This window comes from Drosophila miranda, assembly GCF_003369915.1.
Source record: "Drosophila miranda strain MSH22 chromosome Y unlocalized genomic scaffold, D.miranda_PacBio2.1 Contig_Y2_pilon, whole genome shotgun sequence".
In the NCBI taxonomy this organism is placed as follows: Eukaryota; Metazoa; Arthropoda; class Insecta; order Diptera; family Drosophilidae; genus Drosophila; species Drosophila miranda.
Genome location: NW_022881614.1, coordinates 9,020,465 through 9,044,206, shown reverse-complemented (window position 1 = coordinate 9,044,206; position 23,742 = coordinate 9,020,465). Strand labels below are relative to the sequence as shown.

Sequence of the window (23,742 nt, the reverse complement as noted above, 5' to 3'; positions counted from 1 at the left end):
GAAAAAAGTCTCCTCTAAATGAGGGATTTTTGCCTGATACTCTCTGTATGCCATAGGGCGAAAGGGTATCCCGTTCAAGTCGAAGCATATGCAAAAGGCATTCCTATGCGTAAGGTAAGTGAAAGAAGGTCTGACAGAGCGACAGAGTCGGAGTCGGAGAGAGAAAGCATCTCGAATGGAATTGCTGAAAGGCACTAAAAGTATTATCTAAATGATAATTTGTTGCATTGTTTGTGGAGTAATGTAATACATATATACATACATATAAAAAGGCAACGAATAGAATATGCCCCCACTCTTTTTCAGTCTTTCTCTCACTCTGATACTCCGATACCACTCTACTCATAAAAAATTTATAATAAATGTGTTTGTAGGAGGTCGGATCACCGGAGCGGCTTTCCAGCGACGAGTGGGAAAATATCCAAAAGAAGAAGTCAGAGTTGTTCCAATAAATATGTTCCGTGTATTTCTGTATATATGTGGATTGTAGGTGCGCGTATGTGCACGATGACAGCTTGTAGCGGGGTGGGAAACGTAACTAAACTAGGCCTTACGATCTATGCTCCATGATGGCTTGAGCGCCGGGTGGATCGTGGGTCGTAAAGTCTCCCGAGCGCCCCTCCGAGCGCGCGAGAGCGAGTTGAGACCGGAGCGCACGTAGTTGGCACAGTGCGCGGCAATCATCTGCTGCTGGCCTGAACAAAATGTAATTCCGCTTCCTTTTTCACGTCCAATGTGCGTTTCAATGGCTTAAAGACAGTTTTTCGAGATCTCATACAGTGAACATTATGTTGAAGTCTTTGGCTCTTTCTGTTCTTTCCCATCGCTTTGCCGCTTTACCTGCACTTTGGAGATCATTTAAAATCCATTGCAATTGCGACGCACAACTTTTAATGCAATTAAATGCCAAACAAAGAGAATCGTTCAAGAGAGTGGAGTATCTGTATCTATATCTGCGGACAAGTCAAATGCTGAAAGGCAAAACGAAAGGCACAAAAAGCCAAAAGCAAATCTCTGATGCTCTGAAATTCAATTCTGATGCGCTCGATTGCGTTGCATTTCAATATTAATATTTATTTTATTTATATACCAAGAGTCAGACGGGGCAATCGAACGATGCAACCAATGGAGAGGGTACCCGGGGGCACAACACAAATGGACAGGGCGACAAGTTGCAGCTGACAGTAAAAGATGTTGTGGAGCCCATTTGTTTTAGTCGATGGCCAAGCAGCACAAAGTCACATGGAGTCCTCGTCTGATTCGGCCAGCAGTTGAGTTCCGAGTTTGTTGTGGAGATTCTCTTCCTCTTCTCTTCTCTTCTCTGCTGTTCTGGTATGTCCTCCTCTCAGTCTCCCCTCTTGCAATGCATTCGAATTCAATTTTCAAACTGATTTCCCCTGGATGTGTGTGTGTGCTGGCTGTATCTGTGTATCTGTCCGACTGCATTCGCCATAACTCTGGCTTTTGCCAGGGGTAACCAACTGTAATAAGTGTGATAATAATAGTAATAATGTGATAATAAGATAACTTCAATTCTTGGAGCGTCTGCTCCGCAGTGTTACTTTATTCCGAATGATTCTTATAATTTCATGTTGGGTTCAGCTAACCCGAAACATGCAATGCTTATATCTATGTCTTATATTTATGTGTAAGTATATTGGTGTATGCATATTTGTATGAATGTACATGCAGAAGGCATATACATTGGAATGCTCATTTGACCACTTGGAATATATTGCCGACACTGCAGTTCTCACGCTGCAGGCCAGTCCACATATAAGGGACTGATCGTATTACGGCGCTTGAGAGTAGTTGTGTTACGTAAACATTGGGACAAAGTGTCTTTATGTTTATGAGCGTGATACTCTACATTAACTTTAGGCATATGACCACTTGACATATTGTATACACTACTATACGGAGGGCATATGCCTATTTGGCATACAACATACTACACAACTGTCACTGCGGGAGGCGGGAGGCGGGAGGCGTTGCCGTCGTCGGAGAGCATTAGTTGTGCAGAAGCAATTGCGTTTGGCATTTGGGGAATGCAATTGTAAATAAACATGCTGGCCAATTTGTACATCCTAAAGGAAATTCGTTGTCATTTCTCAATCTCAATCGTGGGGTGCGGAGTGCATTTCTCTGCTATTAATAGAGAATCAGAGTTCAGGCATCGTTTTGCGCTGCTTAAAGTGTATTCGAAATAATAAATTTAAGTTGAATCTGCACTATATCCAGGCAAGATTCCCCGAAGGCATGACGATGAGTGGCACTATCTTAAGCCTTTTTGTTTCGTTCGCCTTTTGTTTGGTCATGACCCTTGCTCAATGCTCTCTTAAACCCTCACACACACACACACACACACACGTTCACTTACACTTATTTTCGTTGTCGTCGTTGCCTTGAATGTGTGAGTTACAGTTATTCATGCACTCAGAGCCGCATTACGTTCGTAATGCCGTGTGTAATTATTCCTCTTTGTTTAAATATTGCACTTAAAATGTCAGCGTGCAAAAACTGTCGCGCTTCATACACACACACACACACACGTGGAGGGTTACATGTGTGCATGTGTGTTCTTGTAAGTGCCTTTGCCTCGACTATACTTATGCCCTTGCAAGGAATGTTGTGACTATTCAGCATAGAAGGAGATCTTTGGATCATCATTTGTACATGTATTTTATGGAAATTTGGAAAAACTATTTCTTATTAAATTCAGACACTATATATTTTAAGTCTAATTTACAATATTTTATCAATTAACAATTACCATACGGAAAATTTCTTGTTTTTAAACTCATTGAAAAGTTTAGAAACTGAAGTATCATATGAATCTTCATAGTGTAGTTAAATTTGGTTCAAATCGGAGGACGGTGCGATATAGGTAGTGCTATTATAAGGGTAACCAATGATGCGGCTTTTGAAAGCCGTTTCGCACCTTTCTTGTCTCATCGTTTCGCTCTTTCATCCCCACCCTTCTTCCCGTCTCGCGCATCATTTTGTACATTTGCATTTTTATGACCATATTGCTCTCCCTCCCTCTCCCTTAGTTCCTCTCTTCTTTTGCTCCTTCTACTGTCCACCTAGTCCTAGCTCCCATAATGCAAGTCTTTTATATGCGCATACACTAAACAAGCATAATGTACGTGTGTGGCAAAGAGCGACGGAGACAGCATTAAAGCATATTAAATTACTTAAGCCAGAGAGAAGTGAGAGACAGAGAGAGAGAGAGCGGACGACATATGCACAAGTTTTAAAGCATAATTTCTCAAGCATAAATCTCTGTGGCTTTTCGCGAACAAACAAAAATTAGTTGCACTCTCAGAGAGAGGTGGCTGGAGAGGGGAAAATGGAGCAGGAAGGGAAGCGAGAGAGAGAGAGAGAGAGAGAGAGGTTTTGCACAAAATGACGTTGAAGAAAAAACCCCATGCGAAAGCAACGGTAAATTATGCCCCACAATATGTCAGCGTGTTGCCAGCAAAAGACAGAGACAAAGAGAGTGAGAGTAAGAGAGATCCCTGCCCTCACCCCCCTTTTGGCTGCTCCTTTTGTCACACAGCATGCGGTCGTGGAACGGCGATTGCGGCGGGGAGGGGGATGGTGCAGCACCCATTCCATGCTTAATCAGAAATTGTTTGAAAATGTAAAGTCGACATGTCGGTGGTGCACGCACAGCGCGAGTGCAACCGCAGAGAACAACCAACCGCCTGCCACCACGACAACTGCAATTTGCACACGCCACGACCCCATGACCCACATCGCGTTAGGGGCAAAAACAACAACAACAAAACGAATGATGAAAAACAGAGAAAAGAAATCAGAAACATGGAGCCAAACAAAGGGAAGCAGCAACAGAAACAGAACAAGTGAAAACGCTCCCCCCACAAAGGAAGGAAAAAAGCGTGGAAGCAAGCTGCCCAAAGACAGCAGAGGAACCACCGAGGACTTTCATAGACTAATGCAAGACCTGGGGTTGGAGTCTCCTCGAGGCTGGTGCACACAGTCGAGGCTCATTTGTTTCTTTTTTTCAGACACAGAAAAGTCCAAGGAACCCCAACGGAAGGGAGAGTCGAAGAGCGATGTACCCTGATGTCTCGAGACTGATTTTAGCCATGAAACCCTCTTTACATACTAAATACTTTTTCCAAAGGATCTCCCGTTTATTTTCCACTCTTCTGCTAGGCATATCCCCAATATTATATTATCTATCCCTATCTGCATGCATCTTATGTCTTCGTACCTCCTTTTAGGGTATCTCATTCGCATATTAGTCTACCATTGTGGCAGTCAAGACAAAGGATGCCTCCTCCCAGTTCCAGCTTCATCTTGAACTACACTGCCAAGTCGGGGGTCACTTCTTCCTTTCAACAGATCTCCCACTCCCGTTATGACGTCTTCCCTGAAATAATAAGTCATGTTAAACGAAAAGCGTGCGTCTGTCTTTTAGTTGCTGTTATTCTTCTCCGTCTTCTCCATCTCCTGTGTTTACTCGTTGCTCCTACCTCTTCCTGTGCCATCAGCACGCAAAAACTTTTCGCGCACAATCAGCTGCATTTCAACATGGCACTGCATCATTGTTGCCACTTTTGTTGCACCAGCTCCAGCTCCAGCTTCGGCTTCCATTGTTGCCTTTTGCTTATAATTTACTTTTACTTGTGCGCACGCTTTGGCTTTGTGCGCGCGGAGCGGCGTGTGTCGTGCAAAATATATATTCGTGGCCCCAACCCCACCAGACTCCTACTACGACTCCGACCACGACTACAATGGTACCCCAGGCATTAACCATAATAATTTTCATCCAAAGAATGAATCCTGGCATGAAGCTGGATGCTTGCCACCGGGACACGTTCGGTATGCCCAGGGTTTCCTTTTCCGCGCCCTCTCTCTCTCAATCTCTCTCTCTCTTGCTCTGTCATTGTTAATCAGCTGCTGGCAAACAAAAATTGCATTGAATCCAATGAAGGGTAGCTCGCCACCCTGGTTGGCATGCCACAAATGAATAGACGGGAAGTGATGTTACAGGGCATGCATTATGCAATTGGAGTTAACTCATCTGATATGTAGCCACCCCAGGGAAACCCACATATGTGGCAGGGCACTGTATTTTCTCAAACGAGTATGAGCACCAATTTCCCAGAGCCAATAATCGGGTTAGTCGAGTTAAATGAAAGATCGAAGAATTCATTGGCGGAGCTTAGCGATGTGATGAATATTTCTCACGTTAAATCCTTTAAATGATTGATCAACGACGAAAATTTATTTAATTCCGTGATTCAAGAAAGTCTGATTCAAATACCAAAATAACTGCAGATTTCGCTATAATTTTGCTTTCCAGATAGGCCCCGTCTCCTCGAGACAGAGGATGTTATTCGCGGCTTGGTCCTTCGTCTAAGCAACTCTGTAGTAGGCGCGAATGTCCCATCTGTCCATGGGTCCCCTTCGCACAAGCCAATTGCGCTTCCGGTGGAGACGTTCGAGAGGCTGGACGGATGTCTCCAACCACTTCTTGGCTCTACTGCTCCCCAGTTCCTCCTTTAAGTCCAAGCTCTCCTCGCCGTAAAAACATGGGGTGCGCGTATTAGATACCTTCCAGTATAGAACCTCTTTGGGATGCTTTGCAGACCAGGGAACACCAAACGTTTTAAATCCATTTTTGGGTAGAGTTTTGTAAAAATTCAAATTTTGTTCAATTTTGTTGGAATACGCCTATTCCCACATTCAAATAATAACATTAAATACTATTAAATAATACTATCGATATATTAAGTATTATTATGTAAAGTTAGTCTGGTCACACCTGAAGTGTCCACTTCCTCTTTCCTTTCTGATCTCGAATCGAATGTACGTGGTACCGGTGTTGCAGTGAAAAAGTAATCAAGAAATACATAAATAATCTTTAAAGAAAAATATAACTTGGTACTGTCATTCGTTTACTAATTGTCATAGCTAGTTATCCAATAAATTTATTGTTTTATTCATACGGAATGAAAGGCTAAGACTAGGCTCTTTGCATAGACAAAAACGAGTATACAAAACCTTGAAGTTTCTTGGCAGACTTTTGTAATTACCCAAAAATCTCCAAAATCCCCATCCATTTCCATTTCCCAATCCCATCACATCGTCATCATCATTAAGTCGAGTCGAGGCCAGCCGAAAACTCTTTCAAAAGAACTTTAACTGCTGATTCCGCTGATGCTTCGGTCCGGGGATTGGGGAACTCAATTAGGCCGCGTGCACTCGCCGGATTCATTCGATTCACTCAATTCAATAATCGATTAGATTGCCCATTTTATGAGCAGCTTGGAAAAATAAAATTGCTTACCAGACACAAAAGTTGCCCAAGTCATAAATACATATATGTACGAACGTGCTAGTTCTGTGTGTGTGTGTGTGTGTGTGTGTGTGTGTGTGTGTGGAATGTAAAGTTTTCCTCTGGCGTTTGGGATCCCAAACCGAAATGCAATGCCCCCGAAAGTCGGTCCACGAAGCAAAAATAATTGATAACAGATTATGTTTTACAATCTAAGCAAAGAGCAGGTCGTCGTTGCACGAGAATTTTAATGGACGCATCCGGATGCGGATGCGGCTCCGTTTTCGGCTGTGGCTATGGCTATGGCTACGACTCCTCCAGTTCCGGCAGTGAGTTACCCGCAAAACGTTTGCAAAACTTAATTATTTCGTTTTGACCTCTTTGTGGGCCACACACGAGCATTGGAGAGTGGAAAGAGAGAGAGGGAGGTGGGGGTAGGATGTATAGGGGAAAGAGGCCAGAGTGCAGAGAGATGGACAGTTAAAAAAGTTATTTATTTTATGGTCAAAAGTTACTTTGGCCTGTTTTATGGCTGCGGAAGTCAAAGGAAACGAAATCCTAGCCCCACAGTCGAACAACAGTTCTGACCATCTAGCTATTTTATTGCTGAAAACATAGAGACGCACCACAAAAAAAAAGGTGAAACAAATACAACATGAGGAGGTGCTACCTAGTAGAAAAAATCAGATAAGTAATTCCAAATACAAAATCTAAATGCTCAAAGACTTCTCAAGAGTTTCCCCATATAAAGTAAGCCACACTCTCCGTTTTCTCCTCACACTTATCTTTATATATCTTTTTGGTGGCAGGGCAGCCAGTTCCAGCTTCTATTCGGGAGCAGTCATCACTGGCAGCCCCGTGTGTGGCTTTTGGAATTTTCTCGAGCGTGCAGCATAAATCAAAAAAGGAAAAATATTATAACTATGTAAACGTGGATCTTTGTTAAATTTTAATTGTGACCTCAGCCCTCGGAGGGAGCATCAGCAGCAGCTCCCTTGGAAGCGAAGCCGGAACGAGCTGCTTCTTTGGAACCGGACCCAGCCAGTGCTGGCTCCTTGGTGGCGGACCCAGAACGAGCTTTGGAAGCGGAGAGAGCCGACGACCTGTTCCCCTTCTCGTTGAAGCCGAGTACCGTCCCTGGCCGCTGATCAGTCTCCTCCGTGGCCTCTGTGGCCTCGGTGGCCTGAGCGGCCTCAGTGGCCTCGTTCTCCTCGTCTTCCCCGACATGCGTTACGTGGGAGGCCATGCTCACCATGCTCGTTGCCGTTGCCAGATCCGCTGTGCTTCTCTTTTCGGCCAGGAGCTTTAGTACCGAGTCCTTGAAGAACTTCGTCTCGTCCAGCCTCGTGCGGTACAAGCCGGCGGGGTGATCGAAGACAATGTTGGGGATATCCCGGGAATTCCGGGAATCGGAAGGAACTTAAACAGACGCTTGCGCAGCTTGGGCATGAAGGTGACTTTCTGGTGGTCGGGACGTGGAAGAGCTTCCCGGTGATCTCCGTGGAGGGCAGCACCACGGGGCGATCAATGAGGCGCCGATCCTCGGGCAGGCCCTCCTTGATAGCCTCCAACTGGCGTGCCGTCTGCTGGAGTGGGCGGTCGGCGTCCTTCCAACGCTCCTGGCCGCTGTTGAAGGCGATCTTCTTGTTGTTCTTCAGCTGCTTCCGCACCGCCCGCTTGGCCACGCAGTTGTAGACGATCTTTGGCACGTACACGGGCACCGGGAAACTCCGCACCGAGATGGGAATGTGCAGGGGATTGGTCACCATATTTACATACTTGGCATCAGCGAAAAGGGTGAGGTTCTTCTCCGGCTTCTTGGCCTCCTTCTTAGTGATGGCGTCCTTCTTCTTCGGCTTTGGCTTGTCTTTCTCGCTCCTGAAGAAGATGTGCTGGTGGCCCCCACCCTGGACGTGACCCCAATCGGGCTCGCAGTAGCGGTCCTTCTTGATCCGCTTGTACGGCAAGCGACGGAACTTCAAGCGCTTTTGCTCGTCAATCAGAAGCTTCAGGCCCGGTTTGCTAATCTTTCCCGCCGGACAAGGACAGCTGCTCGCGGAGCTGGTGCCGTATCGTCCTGGCCCTGGCTCAAAGGTTATGTGGCGCCGCATCATAAAGCTGGGCTTCGTGGGGACGCACGATTGGCGCAGGAATAGGTGCGGATTGGGGCGAGCAGTCTTCATGACCGGCACCATGTTCTTCTGCACCTCGTAGATGTTCGTGTGGGTGTCGGCAGGCCCCGGATCGGCGGGATTACGCCAGCAGCCCGTCTCACTGGAGACCATGAAACGGGTGGTCGCTGGACGATCGCGGGCATCTAAAGGAGAATATTATTTGAGAAAAAAATACCTAACAGTGCTGCTCCTCTCCTTACTCGATAGGAAGATCCCTTTCTGCAGATTGTCCCGCTTAAAGAGACGCTCGATTTCCGATGGAAGATCGTAGAATTTGAATGGAGGCGGCTTTGTCGAGACGCGTGCGTGATTTGTGTGCTGCTTGGCGAACGTCGTTCCCTTGGAGCCCTTCTTCCTGAAGTAGGGCACCGGAGGCACCCCGTAGTGATTCGGTGGCAGCTGCCATCCCTTCCACGTGGTCATGGTACGGTCAATGCGCAGGCTGCGACGCTCCGGATACGGGATCTTTGGCTGCTTGTCATAGCCCGTGACGTGCCGATAGTGGTCAAAGGTGGCCTTGCTGGCGCCTTCACCACGATTCTCTGGGGGAAGAGCAGAGAAAAGGGAAATCAATTCCTGTGAAAAGTCTATGGCTTCTATTAGAATGCTTACCCTTCTTGCAATTAATCAAAGGCACCCGAAGAAGTCAGTTGGCAACGTAACATACAAGGGCAACAGTTTCCACGCCAAGACTGCGGTTGCCGAACACACTCGCTGCCCTCACTGTAGCGACAGTCACAATCTTCGCCATTGCCCGGACCTTTTGTCCAAGGACTGCTTTGCAAGGAAAGCCATCGTCGATCATGCAAAGGCATGCCTCAACTGTCTGAGCCGTTCCCATGCACTTTCAAAATGTACCAGTAAAAGGAACTGCACGCTGTGTGGTCAAAGACACCATACACTGCTGCACTTCCCAACTCCTGCTCAGGTGGCAACACAGCCTCACGCAGCCTCCCATAGCGCTCGTTCCGGTAACTCCTGGCAGTGTACAACGAGCGACTCATCTGGCAGGGCTACACCTACGCAACTCTACGCTAGGACCCCACTTCCTACTCAGAGCACTGCACAGCCTCTCCCAGTTGTTCCCAACACTAGTTCCGGTGGTCATCCACAATCTGCTGCGACTTACTCGTCTGTGAGAACACACTCTGCGCAACTAGTCTCCGATACGGCAACGCATCACGGACCCAGCACTGTCCTTCTGGCCACTGCCCTGGTCACAATCCACAACCCCCACACTGGCCAATCAGCTGTGGTACGTGCGTTAGTGGATTCAGGCTCGGAAGGAACCCTCATTACAGAGCACACAGTGCAGGCTCTCAACCTCAAGCGGCATCCAATTTCGGCAGAAATTGCTGGAGTTGGGACCACCTCCAAGAACAGGTGTACCTACACTACAGAATTGTCATTAAGTTCTTGTACTTCGCAGTTTTGTACTACCATTGATACTGCGTTTATACTTAAAACGCTTACATCGCAATTACCTTCAATATCCATCAAATTGCAGCAATGTCCTCATTTGAACGGAATAGAACTCGCCGATCCCAGGTTCTACAAATCACAACGGATTGATCTTCTGCTGGGAGCGGACGTAATCCCACAGATCCTGCTTTCAGATATCCGCAGAGGAAAGGAGAACCAACCAATTGCACAGCACACCCAGCTTGGCTGGATAGTCTTTGGTCGAGCCACTTCCACACGCTCACACGCTGTCACCATTAGATGTCACCACAACAGGCTAGAGAATCTCGTCCAGAAATTCTTCGAAATGGAGCATCTCGGCTCTGCAAAACAGCTCACACCGGAAGAGCGATGGTGCGAGGAGCATTTTAAACGAACTCACATCCGTCAACGAAACGGCAAGTATTTGGTACGGTTACCACTTAAGCGTTTGTTTGACCCTTCGCAGGTGCTAGGCAAATCACGTCAAATCGCGATTAATCGATTCCAAATGCTTCAACGAAGATTCCAAAGGCAGCCGGAGCTGCAAGCCAAATATTCGGAAGTCATGAATGAGTACTTTCAACTAGGCCAGGTGACCAAAGTAACAACCAAGGAGCAGCAGCATTGCATCATTAGCAAGGAGAATGGAATCGAGTCCACATGTTGCACCTTGCCTCATCACGCAGTATTCAAAGAGGAAAGTGTCACTACTAAGGTTAGAGTAGTATATGACGCCTCCTGTAAAACGTCAAACGGAAAATCGCTCAATGACGTCCTATGCACCGGACCAGCGCTCCAAAACGATCTAGCCGGCGTGGTCCTGAATTGGCGTTTCCATCGTTTTGTTTTTGCTGCCGACATTCAGAAGATGTATAGATGCATTGACATGAATGCAGAGGATTCGCAATATCAACGCATCTTTTGGCATGACGAACACAACCAAGTAGCTGAGTATTATCTCAACACAGTTACGTTTGGAACCGCTTCAGCTCCTTACACAGCCATTTGCGTCATACATCAACTGGCGCAGGATAAACGCGACCGATACCCACTCGCGGAAAGGGTCCTTCGACACGAAATATACGTTGATGACGTACAAAGCGGAGCTTCCACTCGCGAAGGAGCATTAGAAATTCAAAATCAATTGATCGGAGCCTTACGATCAGCAGGAATGGAGCTTCGAAAGTGGTCTGCGAATGACGCTTCTCTGCTACAAGACATACCTCCAGACCATCTATCTCATAAGACATTATTAGAGTTTGAGTACCAAGATCCCGTTAAAACCGTAGGCCTCTATTGGCATCCACATCAAGACTATTTTGGGTTCAAGATAAATTTTGAAATCAGTCACGCACATACTAAACGTTCTTTACTTTCCACAGTCGCCCGACTGTACGACCCATTAGGTTTCATCACGCCCTGTGTCATGACCGCGAAGGCGATACTCAAGGACTCATGGATGGCCCGCATCAAACGCAAAGATGGCAGCCTAGCACAACTGGACTGGGATGAACCGCTGCCAACCGAACTGCTTGATAGATGGCAGGGATTCATACAGAACTTGCCATATGTCGAGCAAATTCAAGTACCACGATGGCTGCGCTTCAACATCCACGAGCTTGCGTCATTACAGCTACATTTTTTCTGCGATGGATCATCACTGGCGTATGCAGCATGTGCATATATTCGTGCAGAGCTACCAAACGGAATGATTCAAACTCATTTGCTAGCTGCACGCAGTCGAGTCACACCCACGAAACCGATCACAATTCCACGAGTCGAACTTTCGGGTGCGCTGCTGGCAGTTAAACTGGCAAAATGGATCCGGGACCAACTTCGCACTGCAGGACCACCTATGGCAACCTTCTATTGGTCAGATGCTACTATCGTTTTGTTTTGGATAAATGGAGATCCCCACCGATGGCAAACCTTTGTGTCAAATCGCGTTGGACAGATTTTGGAGCATAGTACATCAACTCAGTGGAGACATGTACCTACTGCGGTAAACCCAGCGGACTGCGCAACTCGTGGCTTAACACCACAAGAGTTAGCAGTACATCCATTATGGTGGTCTGGACCATCATGGCTACAGCAGCCGGAAAGCCAATGGCCGGCAAACGGAGTTCCCAGTCAGGACATCGACAGGACTATAATCGAGGAGAAACCATCAGTTTTGTTCCAAAATGCTGTGCAAGTCTCGGAGGCTCCAGAAGCCTTCATCCAAAACTCGTCATCATACGACAGGTTAATATCAGTCATGGCATATGTTCTACGGCTTATACATAACATTCAAGCCAAAGGGGACAAACTGTCTGGACCACTGAGTGTGCAGGAGCTCGACAACGCTTTAATTCATCTCGTTCGCAGCATTCAACAGGAGGTCTACGCGACAGAAATATTGAGGTTGAAGGGAAAAAAGGCACTATCGGGCACACACAAGCTGTGTCAATTATCCCCATTTCTAGATGACCAACAAATTCTACGAGTCAGAGGTCGACTGCGAAATGCAATGCAGCTTCCAATAAGCCAGCGACAACCAATGATCATTCCCAATTATCATCATTTTACCGATCTGGTCGTGCGTAATGCCCACCGTCTCGCACTCCACGGCGGCACCGAATTAACGCTGGCCACTATTCGACACAAATTCTGGATAGTCAACGGAAAACAAACAGTCAAACGCATTCTTCGACAATGCGTCCGATGTTTTCGTCACCGACCGAAACCAGCAGCACAATTGATGGCCGATCTTCCCCTACATAGAGTCAATCCGCCAACTCGTGCATTCATCGCCACCGGAGTGGACTATACAGGCGCGTTCGAAATTCAAGCATCCGTGGACACACAAACTACAAGGCGTATATCGCAGTTTTCATCTGTTTGGCTACAAAGGCAATTCATCTTGAAGCGGTCACGGGCTTAACCACCGAACACTTTCTCATGGCCCTACAACGTTTCATCGCGCGTCGGGGCTACTCTCAACACATGTATAGCGACTGCGGCACGAACTTCATTGGTGCCGACCGGGCTCTTCAAACCTGGCAAATACATTTGAAACGAGAGCTACCCACAACTGTAATACCTGCTTTAGCGGCCCGAAACGTCCAATGGCATTTTAATCCACCGCATAGTCCTAATTTCGGAGGCCTTTGGGAGGCAAATGTAAAGTCTGTCAAAACACATCTCTATCGAGCCTTTTCAGGATATAAAATGACCTACGAACAACTTGCTACCGTGCTAACACAAATTGAAGCCTGTTTAAATTCCAGGCCATTATGTCCACTAAGCGCGGAGCCGGAGGACCTAGCTGTCCTCACCCCGGCACATTTTCTTATTGGAGATTCATTATTAGCTCCGCCGGATGTAACGACAAGGGATGTTCCACTCACAGTCCAATTTCTGGAAGGACAGAAAATGATCCGGCAATTTTGGAAGCGTTGGAGTTCGGATTGGCTATCACATCTTCAAGCCCGTCCAAAGTGGCGACATGAAACCGACAATCTACAAGTCAGCGATCTAGTAATTGTCAAGGATGACCGACTGCCACCCAACGAGTGGAAACTGGGAAGGATAATAGAAGTTCACCCTGGAGCTGACAGTTTAGTCAGAGTCGCAACTGTTAAAACAGCATCAGGCGTATACAAACGATCGGTCTCTAAACTATGTCGGCTACCGTTGCCACAGACCTCAGAATAATCCTACCACCGTTGCTAGCTCCATTCGACCATACATGTACCATAACGAACACTTTATTTATTCACAGAGCATTCACATGTGACATCCTTTGGTTTCTAATACTGGTCCCAGTATTGGGGGCGGCATGGACGGTTTTCTAAGGGTTAAGCTACAAAGAGAGTGAGAGCGCTCTAACTGCGATTGCCCACTCGGAGAACGGCGTCGTTTCATGCTAGGGCGGCGTAACCTCGTCTCCGATCACCAAGAAGAGTCTTCGTTTGCGTGTCGACGAAATCACAACGACAATTAGCAGTTGCAGCCGGCCGCGCTTAAACCCGTATTACCCATTACATTGTACTCTATACGCGATTACGATTAAAGTTTAAGTTGATTGAAGTCCAAATGAATAAATCTCGAATTGTCTATATCGTGTAGTACATTATTAAACGCAAAGATTCCCCAGAGCATTTCTGCTCAACATTGAAATCTCGTATCGAGGATTTCACAACAATGTATATATTCATTTTGATTTTTGAGGGAATTTCTATCGTTTTTAGAGAGCTCAAGGACGGTGTTCTTAGGATCTATAAGCGATCTGGAGTGTCGAAAACAGCTATAAAGATAGTTTCATAGACCTTTCTAAGGGAACAGTTATGGGAACAGTCCGTCACTCCTAAGCTGATTTTTAATACTCTGAGGATTCATAGTCCGATTCATAATCCGTTTTATCGAAAAATATTTTAGTCCAAATGTATCTACCCTTTTTTTTGATGGCAATAATTAAAGAAAACTTTACATTTTGTGGTTTCAGCATCGTTGGACATAGTTCTCCTTAATTTACATAAATATATACTGCCCGATATGGCTGCCATAGGAACCATTGGAATGTTTCTAAAAATTTTAATCCCCAAAAGTACTACCTACTTTTTATACCCGATACTCAAAATGAGTATTGGGGTATATTAGATTTGTGGTAAGAGTGGATGTGTGTAACGTCCAGAAGGAATCGTTTCCGACCCCATAAAGTATATATATTCTTGATCAGCATCAATAGCCGAGGCGATTGAGCCCTGTCTGTCTGTCCGTCTGTCCGTCCGTCCGTCCGTCCGTCCGTCCCCTTCAGCGCCTAGTGCTCAAAGACTATAAGAGCTATAGCAACGATGTTTTGGATCCAGACTTCTGTGATATGTCACTGCTACAAAAATATTTCAAAACTTCGCCCCGCCCACTTCCGCCCCCACAAAGGACGAAAATCTGTGGCATCCACATTTTTGAAGATACGATAAAACCAAAAACGCAGAATCGTAGTGGATGACTATGTGTTCGAGAGTGTAAAATCTCAACCAGATCGTATAATTATTATAGCCAGAATCAAGCAAACAATTTCATTCTTTCTCGCTCTGTCTCTCTCTAACACACAGGTTTCATGGTCGGTTTTGCCAATTGCAAAATATGAGTTCAAGGATCTCAGAACCCATAAGAGCTAGAGAAACCAAATTTGGTATCCACACCCCTGTGATATCGGACCTTGACCGTTTCGTCTCCAAATTTCGCCACACCCCCTTCCGCCCCCGCAAAGGACGAAAATCTGGGGATATTCAAAAATCTCAGAGACTATTAAGGCTAGAGTAACCAAATTTGGTATCCGCACTACTGTTAGATCTTACTATAAAACGTGTATCTCAAAATTTCGCCCCACCCCCTTCCGCCCACACAAAGGACGAAAATCTATTGCATCCACAATATTGCACATTCGAGAAAACTAAAATCAGAATCATAGATAATGACCATATCTATCAGATTGCTGAATCTGGATCAGATCGGATCATTTTTGTAGCCAAAAGCAAGAAATCAGCGCAGCGCCCGACGTCACGCTCAGACTGATTTTCTGTCTCTCTCGCACGCACTCTTTGTCGTGTGGTTCAATATTAGCGGCGTCTGCCGGAGGAGAGCCATACTGACTTAGTATCGGGTATAACTGTAGAGTTGCGGTCTCCGCAGCAACTCACAACGTTCCCCCTCGTTTTTTTTTTTTATTCATATACTTATTTATTTGCTCTATATATATATACTATACAATTTATATTTAACTTAATTGAACGGACAAGAGTACTGTTGGGACTAGGGGCCCCGCGGACTGAGGTACTGCCGCAAAGCATTGCTTCGCAGTGGCGTGGACACCTACCTCGTCTGCTCCTTCCGCCTTCTCTCTAAGGACCTAAGCGTTCGCATCACGCTAGAGGCGAACTCCGCGGCCGCTTCCCACACCTTCGGGTCTGCCAGCATCAGCGGCACCAGAGTCTCGGTGCTGACCCTAGACCCTGCTGCTGTCTCCAATGTCTGACGCTCGAGGTCAAACCTGTGGCAGTCGAAGAGGGCGTGGCGAGCGTCCTCCTCTATGCCTGTGCCACACTCGGGGCACCAGTCCTCTGTCTCGTGGCCGAAGCGCTTGATGTAGCTGCGGAAGCAGCCATGTCCGCTCAGTGCCTGGGAAGGTAGAAATCCACCTGGCCGTGCTTCCTTTCAACCCAGCATGCTATGCTTGGGATGAGGGTGTGGGGCCATCGGCCTTTGGGTGAGTGGTCCCATCGAGTCTGCCATCTGTCTATGCTGGCCCTTCTGGCGGCGTCCTTAGTTTCTGCTTTGGAGCGTACCTCGGCTGCACTGTCCATCATGGCATCATGGATCTCCTTCCTCTCCCTTATCAGCTCCCTGAGCGGAACTTGCCCGGCAATGACTAACGCAGCTTCGTCTGAGATGGTCCGAAACGAGCACGCGATCCTAATGGCGCACAGTCTGTACGTTGCCTCCACTCCTCGCATGTAGCTCCTCACCTTCGCGGCTTCTGCCCACACCGGTGCGGCGTAGAGCATCTGCGACGTCACGACGCTCGTCAGCAGTTTCCTCGTTGCCTGCTTTGGCCCTCTGGTGCTTAGCAGCATCCTGGATAGCGCTCCCGCGGTCCCACCGGCCTTCGTGTGGACGTATTCCAGATGCTCTTTGAAGGACAGGCGCGTGTCGATGAGGACTCCTAGGTACTTGATGGACCTCTGCGATTGGATCGCGGTCCCACCAACCTGCACTCTGGCGGTCTCGACCACTTTACGGCTGGATATCAGGACCGCCTCCGTTTTTTGGGCCGCCAGCTCCAGCCCCGCGGCGGCTAGCCACGCCACAACGGCTTGTATGGCGACGTTGGCAAGCTCCTCCACAGCGGCAAGTTCCTTCGCTACCGCCACTATTGCGACGTCGTCAGCGAAACCCACTAGGTTAGTGTTGGCTGGCATCGGGAGCCGTAGGACCCCGTCGTACATGGCGTTCCAGAGCAGAGGTCCCAAAACGAAACGAAGCTGCGCGCTATATTCAGTAGGTAGCCCGGGATGTTGAAGGACCTCAGTGCCTCCAGCGTCCGGGTCCAGTCGGCCGAGTTGAAGGCGTTCCTTATGTCCAGTGTCACCACCAGACAATAGGACTTTGTTCCGCCTCTCCACCTAGTCCCAGCAATGGCTTCCTCCGCCGTTTGTACGACCCTCAAGATGGCGTCCAGCGTCGACCTCCCTTTCCTGAACCCGTATTGGTTCTGGGAGAGACCGCCTGCTGCTTCGATGGCTGCGCTCAGCCTCGCACCGATCACCCTTTCGAAAACCTTTCCCATGGAGTCCAGAAGGCAGATGGGCCTGTAGGAAGAGGCCACCCCTGGCGGCTTGCCCGGCTTGGTTAATAGTAGCAGCCGTTGCCTTTTCCACCTCTCGGGGAACGTCCCCTCCTGGAGGCATTTGTTGAAAAGGCCCGCAACTTCCCTCGGGAGTAGAAGAAGTGCCAGCTTCAGCGCGCTGTTGGGGATCGTATCCGGACCCGGAGCCTTCCTAGGTATCAGGTTTCTGCCTGCCGGCAACACCTCGGCTTCCGTAACCTTGCAGATGTCGCTCGGGCTATGCTCGAACCGCAGGGAGCTAGGGATCTGCCGTCCTCGAGGAAACAGTGCGCTGACTATTCCCTCCAGTAACTCTGGATCTGTTGGGGCTTTGCTGCCCGCGTTCAGCCTCTTCACCACCATCCTGTACGCGCCTCCCCAGGGGTCCTCTTCGGCGGCATCACACAGCTTAAGGAAGCATTCCCTCTTGGTGTTCCTTATGGCGGTCTTCAGATCCTTCCTCGCCGCTTTGTAGGTCTCGCTGCATCGGGCCAAGCGCGGTGTGCCTCTGGCTCGCTGGAGCAGCCTTCTGGCCCGGTGCCAGGTTCTACGGAGAACCACAATCGCTTCGCTCCACCAGAAGACTGGATCCTTGTGCTTCCGGAACGTCCCTCTCGGTAGCATGCTCTCGTCGCAGGCGCCTTCAAGTGCGTCCGCCAATTTGGTCGCCATATCGTTGGCTCCGTCTGCATCGTTTGCAGAGTAGCTCTCAAGGGCGCTTGCGAAGGCTTGGGCCCTCAGCGTGTCCTGGCGGTACGCCTTCCCATGCCGGAACGGGGTACCTCTCGATCGGGCAAGGGTGCCCAGGGTGCATAGTATGGCCTCGTGGTCGCTGGCAGTGTAAACGTCGCTGATCCTCCATCGGGCGTGCCGGGCCAGCGTGCTGCTGGCATAGGTGAGATCGATGATCGACCCTACACCTGCCCTGCTGAAAGTGTGTTCAGACCCTTCGTTCAGAAGGACGACGTCCAGAGAGGCAAAAGCCTCCAACACCGTGCGGCCTCTGGCGTTTGTACGGGAGGACCCCCATTCCAGGGCCCAGGCGTTGAAGTCGCCTCCGACTACGACGTTGTTCCGTCCTCGCAGATCGCAGCTCAGCTCGTCCATAATGCGGCTGAAAGTCTCCAGTGAGAGGCTGGGTGCCAGGTAGCAGCTGTAGAACCATATGCCGCCTACATACGCTCGGACGAACCCGTCTGCCGACTTGGTGTCGCGCAATTGTGGCGCGTCGACGCCACGGAGCCACAGGGCCGCTTTGCCAGTAAGGTCCGTGGCCCAATCGCTGCTGCTGCCCACCTTATGTGGTTCGCTGAGGAGTGCCACCTCAGAGCCAAGCTCGCGCAACGTCTGCGTCAGGAGATCCTGTGCGGCCCTGCAGTGATTCAGGTTCTTTCCAGCTGCTGAGCAGATGAAGCACGCAGGCTCTTTTTTGCATTCGGCAACTTTGTGCCCTTTCTCCCCGCATTTGATGCAGCAGCCACTCCTGTCCACTGTACTCTTGCAGTTCCGTGCGATATGCCCGGGTTCCAGGCATCGGTAGCACCTTGGGAGTCCATCTCTTTCCCGGATCCTACATATGGTCCAGCCGATCCTCACCTTGCCGCCTTTCAGGACCGCTTGGCCCAGGGAGAAGGGCAAGCTGACCACCGCCAGCTGGGACTCCGCGTATCCGCGGCGCAGACTGCGGACTCTTACTCGACCCTCGTCAATGTTGAATTGGCAAGTTAGAGCGGCACAGATCTCCTGCTCCGTCGCGAGGGAGTCGATGTCCCGTATCTCCAATATGACCACCTTCGAGTCTTCCGTCATTGCGCGCACAGACGCTCCATCGCCGAGGACACGTGCGATGCTGGCTTTCATGCCCTCAGCACTCTCCACGCTGTCTTTTGCCACCTCCAGCAGAAGGTTGCCGTTTATGGTGCGGCGTACCTTGGAGACGCAGCTTCCCAGGTCGGAAAGCTGGTTGTCGTGTCGTCTGGTGACCATTGCCAGAACCTCGCTGTACGACTTCCCGGAGGCCTGAACTATGACCGCGTCTGGGCGAGCGCGGCGTGCTGCTCTCGGCCTCTCGGCCATGGCGCTGGTCGTCGCCACGTCTCCGTGTGGCCGCAACGGGGCCTTTTTAAGGGTCCTCTTGGGACCGAACAGTGCTCTGGTGGCCATGTTGATGTGGCGCGTATTTTTGTCCATCATCCTGGTCTGAACCTCATCAAGGATTTTACCCAGCTCCGAGAGGTTCTCAAGGCAGGTAGCCTCCTGGTGGGCCTTGCTCTTCTTGGGCGGCGTTTGCCCTTGGGAACTTCCCGGGCTGGCTGGGTCCCGAACCCTCTTGGGGGTCTCCCTAGAGTCAAGGTCCCGACTCTGCGCCGCTGCTGCTGGAGATGGCTCGGGTGCAGGCGATCGGGCGAGCATGCTACCCTTCCTGAAGGCGAGCTTTTCATCCTCCTCCATTCCTATTGTTTACTATTACACGCGCTCTGCGTGTGTTTTTTTTTTTTTTTTTTTTTTTAAATTCCATTTAATTGCTTGTATTTACAACTTATTTTATACTTAAAGCAAACTATAATAAAGGTTAGGCTATGAAGCCCAACATGTGTGGTACGGCCGTGAAGCAATGCTTCACACATGTGCAGGCTTCGTTTAGACTAACTGGACTCTTGTCTGGTGCTCAACAGCGCGCAGTTCCCTCATAATGGTCGCCGCGAAGCAGCTCGTCGCCTCCCAGTTTTCCGGGGACAGGAGCATGCACGGCACCAAGCTCTGCTTGACTACGGCTCCACCCAGCGCTTCTTCTAGCCGCTGGCGCTGCGCTGCGAACCTGCCACACGAAAATATCGCATGCTCGGCATCCTCCTCCACGTAGTGCCCGCACCAAGAGCATTCTGCGGAGTCCGCGTGCCCGAAGCGATGAAGGTAGCTTCGGAAGCAGCCATGACCACTGAGGAGCTGAGTCAGGTAAAAGTTGACCTGCCCGTGCTTCCTGCTTACCCACGCGTCGATGGACGGGATAAGCTGGTGGGTCCAACGCCCCTTAGTGGTCGTGTCCCAGCGCTGTTGCCACCTTCTGAGACTCTCCTGTTTGCACGCCATGCGTACCTGCCTTTTCGCCGCCGCGTCCATTCCTCTGCCATGTGTTTCCTGGTAGTATGTGGACCGTTCATCCGCCAGGAATTCCAGGGGTGCTATGCCCGCGATCACGTGTGCTGCCTCGTCCGAGACCGTTCGGAAGGCACTGGTGATCCGAATCGAAGAGAGGCGGTGCGTGGCTGCCAGACCCCGTGCGTAGCTCGCTGTTCGAAGGGCCTTTGCCCAGATTGGCGCCGCATATAGCATCACCGATCTCGTGACACTCGTTAGCAGTTGTCGCCGCCATTGCTTTGGTCCTCGGGTGTTCAGCATTAGCCTCGAGAGCGCACAGTTGGTGGTCGCCGCCTTCGTGCCCATGTAGGCCAAGTGCTCCCGAAAGCAGAGACGTGTGTCCACCAGGACACCAAGGTATTTGATAGCGCGCTTAGACGAAACCGGGGTACCTGCCACTGAGATGTTGGCCGTCTCGACTTTCTTCCGGCTGGATACTAGCACTGCCTCTGTTTTGTGGGGTGCGAGTTCGAGCCCGACCAGGTCCAGCCACTGTTGAATGCGCGCTATCGTTTGGTTGCAGGTCGTTTCCACGACGGACAGGTCTTTTGCCACCACTAGGACAGCCACATCGTCTGCAAAACCCACCATGTGTACTCCGTGGGGGAGGCTGAGGCGCAAGATGCCGTCATACATTGCGTTCCACAGAGGGGGGCCTAGCACTGAACCCTGCGGGACGCCTGCCGATAACTCGTATTCCTCCGTGCCAGCCTGCGTGGCGTAAAAAAGCAGCCTTCTCTCAAAGTAGCTTTGTACCATCCGCTGCAGGTACCTGGGTGTGTCGAAACTCTCCAGCGCCCTTAGGATGCAGCTCCACCTCGCCGTGTTGAACGCGTTCTTAATGTCTAGGGTGACTACTAGGCAGTACTCTTTCCCGCCGCCTTTCCACCTAGTGCCGGCAATTGCACCGGAGGCAATGTCCACCACCTTACGAACGGCGTCTATCGTGGATCGGGCCTTGCGAAAGCCGTATTGGTGCGGTGAGAGGTCGCCAGCCTCCGCGATGGAGCGTTCCAGTCGCGCGCAGACCACCTTCTCAAGCAGTTTACCCGCGGTGTCGATCAGGCAGATAGGCCTATACGACGACGCTGTCCCCGGCGGCTTGCCTGGCTTGGGAATAAGCACCAGCTTCTGTATTTTCCACCTCACAGGGAACACTCCTTCCCGAAGGCACTGATTTAGCAGCTTCGCAAAGATGTCCGGACGCGTGGAGAGGGCGAGCAAGAGGGCTCTGTTCGGGATATAGTCCGGCCCAGGAGCCTTGTTCGGGCTGATGCTCCTGGCTGCGCTTCCGACTTCTTCGAGTGACACCTCCTCTATGTGTGCCTGACTGTGCGGCTGCAGTGTGAGGCAACGGACATCCCCGATGTGTTCAGCCCTGTGCGGAAAGAGTTCCTCCACGATAGATCTTGTCGTGTCGGGGTCCGATGGGGGTGCCTGCCTCTTGGCGCAAAGTTTGTTCGTCACCAACTTGTACGCCCTTCCCCATGGGTCCTGCTCCGCAGAGTCGCATAGCTTGAGAAAGCACTGGCGCTTGCTATCCCTAATGGCCGCCTTGAGGGCCCTTCTGCAGTCCCTGAACGTGGATTGCCATTGCGGAAAGGCAGTGCTTCCGCGCGAGCGCTGGTAGCGGCGTCGAGCTTGGTTGCATTCCCGGCGTAGCGCGGCAATGTCCTCGTTCCACCAGAACACAGGTTGGTGGTGGCGACCGTAGTGCTTCCTCTGCGCCATGGTGGCATTGCATGCTGCCTCCAGATGCTCCATGACATGGTTGGCCATGCATTCAGCATTTCCATTCGCCGTGAGGTTGGACATAAGCTCCATGAACAGGGCCGTATTGAGCGTTTCGGCGCGATAGCATCTCCATCTGGGCGCAGCTGTCTCTACGCTACACGTCTGTTGGCCTGTGTCCCATATAATTGCCCTGTGGTCGCTCCCTGTGTAGATGTTGCTGATGCTCCAGCCCGATGAATTAAAAAGTGAGCTGCTGACAAATGTAAGGTCGATGACCGATCCTGTTCCTGCTCTGGAGAAGGTATGCTGGTTTCCCTCGTTGAGGAGCGCGATGTCCAGGGGCGCAATGATCTCCAGCAGAGCTCTACCTCTCGCATTCGTCGCCACGCTTCCCCACTCCTCAGCCCACGCGTTGAAGTCCCCTCCAATGGCTATTGGGTGACGTCCTCTAGCATCAGCCGCTAGGTTGTCTAGAGTACCTGCGAACTCGGAGAGCGTCAGGCTTGGGGCAAGGTAGACGCTGTATATCCACACACCTCCGACCTTGGCGCGCACAAACCCAGCAGCAGCGCTTGAGAGGGAAAGCTGCAATGGCGTGGCCCCGCATAGCCATATCGCGGCCTTTTTGGTGGCATCCAAGATGAACCCAGGGGACTCCCTAGTTTGATATGGCTCGCTGAGGATGGCGAGGTCAATTGCCAATTCTCTTATGGATTGGCTCAGCAGGTCTTGAGCCGCAGCGCAGTGGTTGAGGTTGAGCTGCATAACCTTCATTATTGGGCCGGCAAGCTGGGCACGCTCCTGGCTGCTGGACATCTCCTGCTACCCGCATAATGGTTCGTCTCATTGCTGTTGTTAGCGGTGCAGATGAAACACCGCGGATCGCTTTGACAGGTTGCCGCCTTGTGCCCGTTCACGCCGCATCTGAGGCAGCATCCGGTGCGATCCACCGCGCGCTTGCACCTGATTGCTAGATGCCCAAACTCCAGACACCTGTAGCATCGTCGTTGAGCTGTCCGCTCCCGGATCCTACAGCTTGTCCATCCGCCTTTAAGTTTCCCCACCATGAGTAGGGCTCTTGCCTGCACGGGCGGCAGACACACAACTGCCAGTTGCGTACCAGCGAACGATGGCCTCAGACTTTTAATGGCGCTGGTGTCCACGCTGGGGGCGTCTATCGATGCAGCTATCGCTGCTGCGATGTCCTCCTTCTCGACCAGGCTGTCGAGATCCCTGACCTCCACGCAGAGTTCTTCTGACACCGCCCTGATGCCCGTCTGCAGTCCCAGTGCCGCGCTGATATCCTCCTTGAGCTTAGCTGTGTTGCTTTTGCTCGCGCCGTTGAGCTCGAGCAGCAGCTCGCCCTTTGCCGTCCTCCGGATTCTGTTAACATTATCCCCTACCTCCTGAAGCTTGCCATCCTGGCGCCTGGTGACCATACGGAGGATGTCGCTATAGCTAAGCTCGCCCTGGGGTTGAATAATTATTGCGTCTGGCCTTGGCTCGCGCTCACGGGGCTCCCTTTTTTTCCTTACCCTAGGGCCCACCTGCTGCCACTTGAGCTGTTTCTT

The 23,742-nt window shown here is 50.3% G+C and overlaps 1 pseudogene; it reads right to left on the bottom strand.

Moving 5' to 3' along the window:
* Positions 1–7,029: 7,029 nt before the first annotated feature.
* Positions 7,030–23,742, bottom strand: part of LOC117192998 — a 36,455-nt pseudogene continuing 19,742 nt past the window's right edge.